At 48.6% G+C, this 9,997-nt stretch overlaps 1 long non-coding RNA gene across 1 annotated transcript; it reads right to left on the bottom strand.

Moving 5' to 3' along the window:
• Positions 1 to 1,273: 1,273 nt before the first annotated feature.
• LOC140592641 (uncharacterized) lies at positions 1,274 to 9,785 on the bottom strand. Its single transcript, XR_011993014.1, has 2 exons — positions 9,041 to 9,785; positions 1,274 to 3,490 (listed from the first exon to the last, which is right to left on the bottom strand). It is a non-coding gene; the product is annotated as an uncharacterized lncRNA (long non-coding RNA).
• Positions 9,786 to 9,997: the final 212 nt, after the last annotated feature.

Consider the following 9,997-nt stretch of genomic DNA (forward strand, 5'->3'; position numbering starts at 1 on the left):
TACGGGGGTTACCGCCACGACAGGCACCGACCACCCTGCAGCCACAGCTCCGTACGGCCGCTTCCACAATGGAGGTCCGGAACAGTGTCCATTCGGACTCAATGTCCCCTACCTCCCCCGGCATGCAGTCGGAATTCTGCCGGAGGCACGAGTTAAAGCTCCAGCGAACAGGAGCCTCTGCCAGACGTTCCCAGCAGACCCTCACTATACGCTTGGGCCTACCAGGTCTGACCGGCTTCCTCCCCCGCCACCTGAGCCAACTCATCACCAGGTGGTGATCAGTTGACAGCTCTGCCCCTCTCTTTACCCGAGTGTCCAAGACAGAGGGCCGCAGATCAGTTGATACGATTATAAAATCGATCATCGACCTGTAGCCCCGGGCATGTTCGTACCATGTCCACTTATGGACACCCTTATGCTCGAACATGGTGTTCGTTATGGACAAACCATGCATTGCACAGAAGTCCAATAACTGAACACCACTCGGATTCAGATCAGGGAGGCCGTTCCTCCCAATCACCCCCTTCCAGGTCACACTGTCATTGCCCACGTGAGCGTTGAAGTCCCCCAGCAAAACGATGGGATCCCCCCGCGGCACACCAAATAGCATACCGCTAAGGGAATCCAAGAAGGCCGGGTACTCCGAACTGACATTCGGCGCATAAGCGCAGATGACAGTCAGAGACCTATCCCCGACCTGAAGGCGCAGGGAAACAGCCCTCTCGTTCACCGGGGTAAACTCCGATGTTAATGCACCGAGCTGTGGGGCCACCAATAGCCCTACCCCAGCCCGGCGTCGCTCACCCGCCGCCACTCCAGAGTAAAAGAGCGTCCAGCCCCTCTCCAGGAGATTGGTTCCAGAACCCAAGCTATGTGTTGAGGTGAGCCCGACTATATCTAGTCGATACCTCTCAACCTCACGCACAAGCTCAGGCTCCTTCCCCACCAGAGAGGTGACATTCCATGTCCTGAAAGCCAGTTTTGTCAGCCGGGGATCGGACCGCCAGGGCCTCCCTTGGCCGCCACCCGATCCACAATGCACCGAACCCCTGACATTCCCCTTGCGGGTGGTGGGCCCACCTGGGGACAGTCCCGCGTGCCTCTTTCGGGCTGTGCCCGGCCGGGCCCCACGGGCCAAGGCCCGGTGTTGGGGAGCTGGAGGAAAGCGCCGTAGCTTTGACCCCCTCTCACCCTCACCTATGTGGAGGAAGCGCTGTCGCTTGCCACTCCACACATGCACTTCTTGGACTCAGGACTTAAAGAGACAGCACACTTCTTATCTTTTACTTGCGCAAGGGTGCCCACTCACTTAGATGCAACAGACAGTATCTGCGCCTCAGTTCAGTGTCACACCGGGCAGTCCCTTGGCTTCTTTATTTATACTTGGCGGGAGGGGCTTACATGGGGCGTAGTTTAAACTGTTAATACTGCTAGTACCTTTACAGACAAAGGTTTATCAGGAAACGCTACACAACCCAGGGTAGGCCTCCTTGGCCATGTTGACAAGCCTATCCCCACCCAGAGTTATAGTTCCTGTTCTCTCATCCTTTGGCGTCTAGGGACCACTTTGTTCTGCCCTGTCTCTAGACGCAGGGGCTGATACATATATATTACATATTGCTAACACACATACTTAATATGATAAAAGTAATACATTTTCCACTCTAACAGTCCCTCCTGTTTATCATGTTAATTGTAAGAAAGCAGAATCACACTGAGGGTCTCCTCGAGCTTCAGGAGTGGTCCACGCCCTTTAGGTTTTCGGACCGTCCGTCATTGTGAGTTACACCTCTCCGGGCTCTTCTTCCATCTCCATATTGTCGGTAAGGGACAACAACATATTGTCTTGAGCTCGAAACGCGGAATGTAGAGCAGAATTAATCAGCATTTTCAAACATGGAATCACGGTGATACAGCAGCAGAAAAATAATATAAAAAACATCAGAAATGGTGCACATATTTTCATCAGAATGGTCCACCATGCTCCGGTGGTGAACCAGGACAACCAAGAGAACCCTTGCTGGCTCTTTTCTTCGGTCATCACCGTCCGTAGATCTTTCAGCTTTTGCAAGGCATTCGTCATGTTGGAAGAATGTACATTGTCAGGAATATAAGTACAGCAGGTTTGATTCAGTAATACACACACCCCTCCCTGCGCCGCAGTGAGGAGATCTAGTGCCATTCTATTCTGTATCACCATCTGCCGGGTTATATCCAATTCTTTATTTTGTTGCTGCTCTATTGTTATGGAAGCATTCATGAACAAACCTAATCTGTAGGTCAGAGTTTCTACGCGGAGCAGTAGTTTTCCTACTCCCACGTGTGGAAACAAGGCAAGTATTACTTTCTTCCCTTCGGACCACAACTTTTGATCGTCGGGGACATCTGTTCCCCACACGCTATCATGTTGTTTCACGGTTTCTTCCGTGCTGCGTTTACGTCGTTTAGTTGTGTCCTCAGTACTTATTACATAGGTGTGATCTGAAACATAAATGGGTGCACAAACTCCGTACCAGCCGGGTGGTAACACAAAATAAGCACGGCTACCACACAACCAGGCTACGCCTTGCACCCAATAGGACCCATTGCTGGGGCCTGACATGTTGACTGGTGCTCCTTCACCTGAAACAGCAATTTGATCACAATTTGTGGTGTTACCTAGGGGGTTTGTGCCATTCATTTGGTCATAGCACATAGTATGGTTGAATGTTCTCGGGTCTTTATTCATAAGGACCGGGAACGGGAATGAACTATTAGACTTGGTGACCTTGAAGTCAATCCAAAATAGTCGATCACAAGTGTTATTGTCAATCCCTGGGGCATATGGGTTTGTGTCATTTATTTTAATACCTATGTGCTGGTATCCGACGCCTCCGAATGAGGAAGCACATTTAGCCTGGGATCTGTTCATAGGTTTCCCGGTTAAAGTTGGGCCTTCACTATGGTGTGGCATGACAGAGCAAACATAACAGTTAGACAGATTCTTTTGTTTCACAGCGTCATGTACATATCTGTACCAGTAATTCTGTAGGAACGGATGTTGTACATCTCCGTTTATACGGGTGAGGTGAATCCCATCCGGGGTCCACTTTTTCCCTACATCCACATTCTCATCTCCAAATTGTAATATCAATATAATTAGTATAACGAAAAGACCTGCAGTCAGACCTTTAGCCCACCAAGAACACCCTGTCAGAGCCATCCTAAAGGAGTGCAGTTCAGTTGGTTTCTTCACCGGGTTGAGACAGCGAAAACCTATTGTATTTCGTGCCTTTGTAGCGGACTTCCACTGCTACTCCGCGAGTGAGGCGTCTGGCAAGGGCTTTATGAGCTTACAGTGACTTTTGTGAATCCACGACGGTCTTTCCGCAATCTTCAGTGCGGTGGGTGTTGTCAGGAGTACTTGATATGGTCCGTCCCACCGGGGCGTAGTCCAATCCTTACGCTGTAGGACTTTAATCAGTATCCAATCGCCAGGCTTCACGGAATCCTGTAACACAGACACAGATGCTTCTGGCAAATTACTAGGATGTTGAGCGCTTTGTTTAGCGAGCAGTCTGCTCATCCAATCCGCAAGCGTTTGCTCATGTCCTGCCTTCCCTACGTCAGTAGTTTCCCCTATCAACGGAAACGGTCTCCCGTATACTATTTCAAAGGGGGTCAGTCCACTGACCGCAGGCGTGATACGCATCCATAGTTTCACTAGTGACAAACATTCTGGCCATGGTCTGCCTGTTTCTTCCATGGTTTTCTTTAGCCTATTTTTTATTGTTCCATTAGTTCGCTCCACTAGACCTGCACTCTGGGGGTGGTATGCGCAATGATTTTTTAGTGTAAATCCTAGTGCTTGTGAGCATAAGTCTAGTACTTTATTTACAAAATGTGAGCCGTTGTCTGATCGTATTATTTCGGGGATTCCATATGTCGGAAAGAATTGTCCCACTAAGCATTTAGCTACTGTGATTGCATCACAGCGTTTTGCTGGGTATATTTCTACCCACTTTGAAAAGGTGTCTATTATTACCAAACAGTATTTTGCACCTTGTGACCACGTCAATTCTATGAAATCCATGTGTATTGCTTGAAACGGCTGCTCCGGCATGGGGAACTGGCCTCGCTTGGGTCTCATGTTCCCTTGTGCATTATGTTTACAGCAAATCATGCACGCTCTGCAATAGTTTTTTGCAAAATCAGAAAAATTTATTGTGTAAAAGTGTTGTTGTATTATATGTACCATCCCTCCTGTTGAGACATGGGTCTTCCCATGACTCACTAAAGCTGCTGTTTTATACAGACTCCGCGGAAGGACTGGCTTCCCGTCCACTTCATACACATTATCTTTTTCTTGTGCCCCCCTTTTTGTCCATCTCTGCTTTTCTGCCTTTGGGGCATTCTGCTGCGCGTCTCGTAGTACATTAGTTTCTATGAGGAAGAGCCCATCGCTCTCTTCGAGCGGTGCGCTTTGGGCTGCTTCCTTAGCTGTTTGATCAGCGAAAGCATTCCCTTTCGCTTCCTCAGTTTCATTGGCCTGATGCGCTTTGCATTTGCAGAGTGCTAGTAGTTTTGGTTTCTGCACGACTTCTAACAGTTTTAGTAGTAACGCCGAATAAGTTAATGTGGTCCCTTGGGACGTCTTGAATCCTCTCGTTTTCCACACAGCTGCATGATGATGCACTGCTGAGAAAACGTACTGACTGTCTGTGTATATCGTAATTTCTTTCCCCTCATGTATTTCACAGGCTCGGATGACGGCATACAGTTCTGCAGCTTGTGCTGAACATGTCGGCGGCAACGCCTTTGCTTCTATCACTTTGTCTTGGGTTACTACCGCATACCCTACTCTGTTTTTTCCATACTGATCTTTAGATGCAGACCCGTCCACGAACAGGACTGTAGTCTGGGGTATGGGCGTTTGAGAGATGTCAGCTCGGGGTTTTGTTTGTTCTTCTATTATGGTTTTACAAGAATGCGCGTCTCCCTCTGCCTGAGACGGCAGGAGGGTGCTGGGGTTTAATGGTCCACACCTCTGCAAGGTTATATTAGGCTGTGAGAGCAGAAGTGAGACCAGGGTCAGGTGTCTAGCGTGCGTTAAGAAGGGTAGTGGTGTCTGGAGCAATATCAGCGATACGGCATGTGGTACTTTCAGGGTCAGGGGGTGGCATAACACTAGCTCTGCTGATATTTTCACTGCTTCCGCTGCTGCTGCACATGCCTGCAGGCAGCTTGGAAACCCTGCTGCCACAGCGTCTAGTCTTTTAGAGTAGAACGCTAATGGTCTGTGTTTAGTTCCAAACGGTTGTGTTAAAACAGCTTTCATATACCCTTCTTGTGCATCTACGCATAGGGTGAAAGGCAATTCATAGTTTGGTAAGGCCAAGACTACATCTGTCTGCAGCATGTGTTTCAGTTTCTCAAATGCTGCTTCTCCCTTGCCGGTCCATTGTATTTGGTCTTTTAGTGTCATCTCCTTCCCATATATTAACTCCTGCAAAGGCTGTGCTAAGGTTGCATAGTCTGGTAACCATTCCCTACAGTAATTGCACAGTCCCAGGAAGGACATCATCTGTTGCTTTGTCCTTGGTTTAGGCGCCTCTCTAATCGCTTGCTTACGAGTTTCTAGGAGCGCCTTCCCTTCCCCCGTAAGATAATGACCTAAATATATGACCTTCTTCTGGCAATATTGTAGCTTTTCTTTCGAGGCCTTATGTCCTGTCTTGTACAAATGTTGGAGCACGTTTGCATAGAGAAGCGGAGGGCCATTGTGTACACATGTGGGCTTTCAGAAAAACCTTGCGGTAATCTAGTGTAAGTATATTTCTTCCCTTTGTAGGTGAACCCGAATAAATGTTGCGAGTCCTCATGTAGTGGCACTGAGAAAAAGGCATTACTCAAATCTATCACTGAGAACCACTTCTTGTCTCCCGTAAGGGAGTTAAGCAGTAAATGTGGATTAGGCACATCTGGTGCCGCATGCTGAACTATGTTATTTATTGGCCTTAAATCTTGCACCATCCTCCACTTTCCCGTTTGACCTTTCTGCACTGGGAATATGGGGGTGTTGCAAGTAGCCTCAGGTGCCTCTCTCAAGATCCCTGACCTCAACATGTCCTGTATCACCGGTGCTATTCCGGCTTCAGCTTCGGGTTTCAATGGATATTGTCTCACTATCGGTTCTTGTTGTGTTCGTATCTGTACCTTATATGGTGGGAAGTCTTTTACTAGCCCTACATCAGTGGGGGAGGAAGACCACAGCCCTTTAGGTATTACTGACAGCTCTGGGCTCTCAACCGTAGCTATCAATCAGGCTGGGTCCTCCATGTGTGTGACAGGGGTCACAGGCACTCGCCATCCCAAAGGGAATCTCCATATGTTTTGTGTTTCGTTATAGCTCCACTCTGTCCCTGGCTGCGTCGTATATTTAAGTTTTGGGTGTGATGCGCAGCTCACAAACTGTCCCAAATCTTTCCATCTATGCTTTTTCCCTTTTGAAAGAGAAATGTGTGGTGTGTCTTCTAGAAGCAATTTCCATTGCCTATTCGTCAGGGTGACGGATGCTGCTGCTAACCCATTTACTGTGTCCACATACAGATATGGGACCGTAATGCATTTATCAGTTTGTGCATGGAACAAGGCGTCATATGCTGGGTCTGGCCCTGGTACTGTTTTGTACCTTATTGTGACGTGCAGCGCATCACTCAGCATATATTGCGTTTGTGGTGCTTTCTGCTGCTGCCTAGTTTTCCTCAACATTTCTCTAGTTTGGTTCGTGTCTCCTAAATCTAAGGACCAATAATAGGTTGGGGTGTTATGTCCTTGTAACACACAAACATCCTCCTCTATTATGGCCTTCATTCCATTTGGGGTTGGCACCACGCCTATTCCTAATGCTTGCATTACATCTCTCCCTACCAGATTTACGGGGCAAGCAGGGCTTATGAGTACTTGTGCTTCGCACTCTTTTCTGGTCTCGACATCTATTATCAGCAGGGGGTTGGTAAGTTTATGGCTATCTGTTTGGCCTCCTGCTGTTTTCATATTCACTGTAGCCGTTGAAAAGGTAGTTTTAGGAGGTGCTGTTGTCAGCACCGTCCTGCAGGCTCCAGTGTCGCACAAACACTCATAAGTTTCCCCATTTATAGACAATTGTCTGCTTGGTAATTCACACCATTGTTTTGACACTAACAGTTGTTGCACTGCTAGCAGGTCTACTTCCTCTTCTCCCTCTATTCGCACTGTTTCAACTTTACAGCGTCTTAGGGTCACGGGGGCACATTCCTCTGTTTCAGTATTTGAAATAGAGTCCCCCGTGGCTGGGAGTCACTGGGGTGGCTCACCGGAGGTGGACCTTCTATCGGGATTGGTTGTGGGGTCCCTTTTTTGTCTTAGTCTGCAATCCCTTGCCATGTGTCCTATCTTCCCACAATTCCAGCAGTCTATTACTCCTGGTTGGCCTCTTCCCAATCCCCCTCTACCTCTTCCTCTGTTCCTACCCCTGAAACCTCCTCTACCCCTTCCTTGGATCTGCGTATAGGCCACTAACTGATCGCTTTGATCTAAGAAAACAGTTTCTGGTTTTGTCTTCTGGGCTTTTTGAGCGTGTTGTGCATATTCTATTGCTTGTTGCACAGTTCCTGTATTCTGGTGCACCCAGTGTTTATCAATGTATCGCTTTAATTCTGGTCGCAACCCAGTTAGGAAGGCTCTTTTTAATTGTTGCTGATATACCCCGTTCTCATCTTCCGCATGAGGAATTCCTGAGTTCGTCCTGAACATAGGCCGTAATCTGTCCAGGAAATCCTCTGGCTCCTCTCCTTCTTTCTGCTTACACTGCGCTATTTTCCCATAATCAGCTCGTCTTGTGAATGTGGCCTCTAACCTTCCTCTCAACTGGTCTAGAGCCTGCTGTAATTCCATGGAGTCATGTGCTAGGGGCTGGTTTCTTGCTCCCTGACCCGTAAAGTCACCAGCTACCCGTCCCCATTTGTGACTTAGGACCTGTCTAAAACAGCGGAATAATTCTCTCCCATTAAGGTGAAAGCTGGTCTGTAGTTCCGTCATAGCTGTCCAGAACTCAGGCACACCGTCCTCTACGGCAGGGATGCCTTTCAGGGCGGCTGCTCTATCTTCTGCTGTCCATGGGCGGTAAACTAATATGGTGGCTGGTGGGGCTATGCCATCATCATCCAGGGCTATTCTTGGATTAGCCACTTCCACCATCGGGGCGAGGAACTCATCTTCCTCATCTAATTCTATTGCATGCCACTGAACTCTCCGATTTTCAGGGTTTATACGTTTTTGCAATTGTGGATCTGTCGCCCTGGTCTGATGTAACCTTGGTCTCTCTCCCTCCGCTCCCTGAGCCGCTTGCAAAGGTGCAGGCTTATTTTGATTATGATAAGGTGGTGGCTGTGGCCCTAGTGGCGCAGCCACAGGCACATGCGGGGGAGCAGTGGGCGATGTCTCCTCATCTATTTTAACCAATGCTGCTTGTAACTTCTCTTTTTTATTTTTCTGTTTCTCCTTCCTCGCTTTATCTCGGAGTTTGCTTTGCTCTAACCAAGCTTCAGACAGCATGTATTCTCTCTTTTTCTGTATTTTATCTTTCTCTGAACGGCAACTAGCCAGTATATCTAATTTTAACTCGGTCTGCAGTTTTAGAATGTCCCCTGTATTCAGATTTCCAGGAAATTTATATCTTTTCTGCCATTTCCGATTACTCACAACTCCTGCTCCTACTTTGTATGCTTCCATAAATTTCTCGTCTCCCGCCAATTCTACTTTGCTCTGACTCTGTCCCATTTTTTTCTACAAAAAACAACAACCCCTAGGTGCAAGTCCCTGGCATGAGACCTCAGGAGGACACTGACACGGCCTTCTACTGTCTCCTATGGAGACAGCGGTATCAGTTTTCAGGGGTGAAACCCGTCCTTTCTCCCTTGGTCACCAGTATGTTGTTGCACCCAGGCCAGACGTGCAGACCTTCTACTAGTCTCTTAATACACGTCTGTTCTCATTCACGCTGCAGCGTCGTGCTTCTCACCTGATCCTTTCGCGAAGTGCTTCTAGTTCTTGTCCGGAGGCCCATCAGACGTCGCCCCAGCCGTCGGGAACGGTCCTAACCACCGGCCTGTAGACGAATTCACGTCACAGGTCTTTCACACACTCTCTGTGAGTGAGACTGTCGACAGTTTTCGGTGTTGTTCGTCGGCGGACTGGTCGGCGTCTTCTGGTTTCCTCTCGGATCCGGCTCGAAGGACCAAGTTTTATGTTGGGGAGCTGGAGGAAAGCGCCGTAGCTTTGACCCCCTCTCACCCTCACCTATGTGGAGGAAGCGCTGTCGCTTGCCACTCCACACATGCACTTCTTGGACTCAGGACTTAAAGAGACAGCACACTTCTTATCTTTTACTTGCGCAAGGGTGCCCACTCACTTAGATGCAACAGACAGTATCTGCGCCTCAGTTCAGTGTCACACCGGGCAGTCCCTTGGCTTCTTTATTTATACTTGGCGGGAGGGGCTTACATGGGGCGTAGTTTAAACTGTTAATACTGCTAGTACCTTTACAGACAAAGGTTTATCAGGAAACGCTACACAACCCAGGGTAGGCCTCCTTGGCCATGTTGACAAGCCTATCCCCACCCAGAGTTATAGTTCCTGTTCTCTCATCCTTTGGCGTCTAGGGACCACTTTGTTCTGCCCTGTCTCTAGACGCAGGGGCTGATACATATATATTACATATTGCTAACACACATACTTAATATGATAAAAGTAATACATTTTCCACTCTAACACCCGGCCACCAGGCGCTCGCCAACGGGCCCCTCCCCCAGGCCTGGCTCCAGGGTGGGGCCCCGGTGACCCTAGTCCGGGCGAGGGAAACGGGACTTTGATTGATAACTTTTTCATAGGGTTCTTTTGGATTGCTCTTTGTCTGGCCCCTCCCCTGGGACCTTTTTGCCTTGGGAGACCCTACCAGGGGCTATTGCCCCCGACAACC

The sequence above is a fragment of the Paramormyrops kingsleyae genome, chromosome 9 (genome assembly GCF_048594095.1).
Source record: "Paramormyrops kingsleyae isolate MSU_618 chromosome 9, PKINGS_0.4, whole genome shotgun sequence".
Classification (NCBI taxonomy): domain Eukaryota; kingdom Metazoa; phylum Chordata; class Actinopteri; order Osteoglossiformes; family Mormyridae; genus Paramormyrops; species Paramormyrops kingsleyae.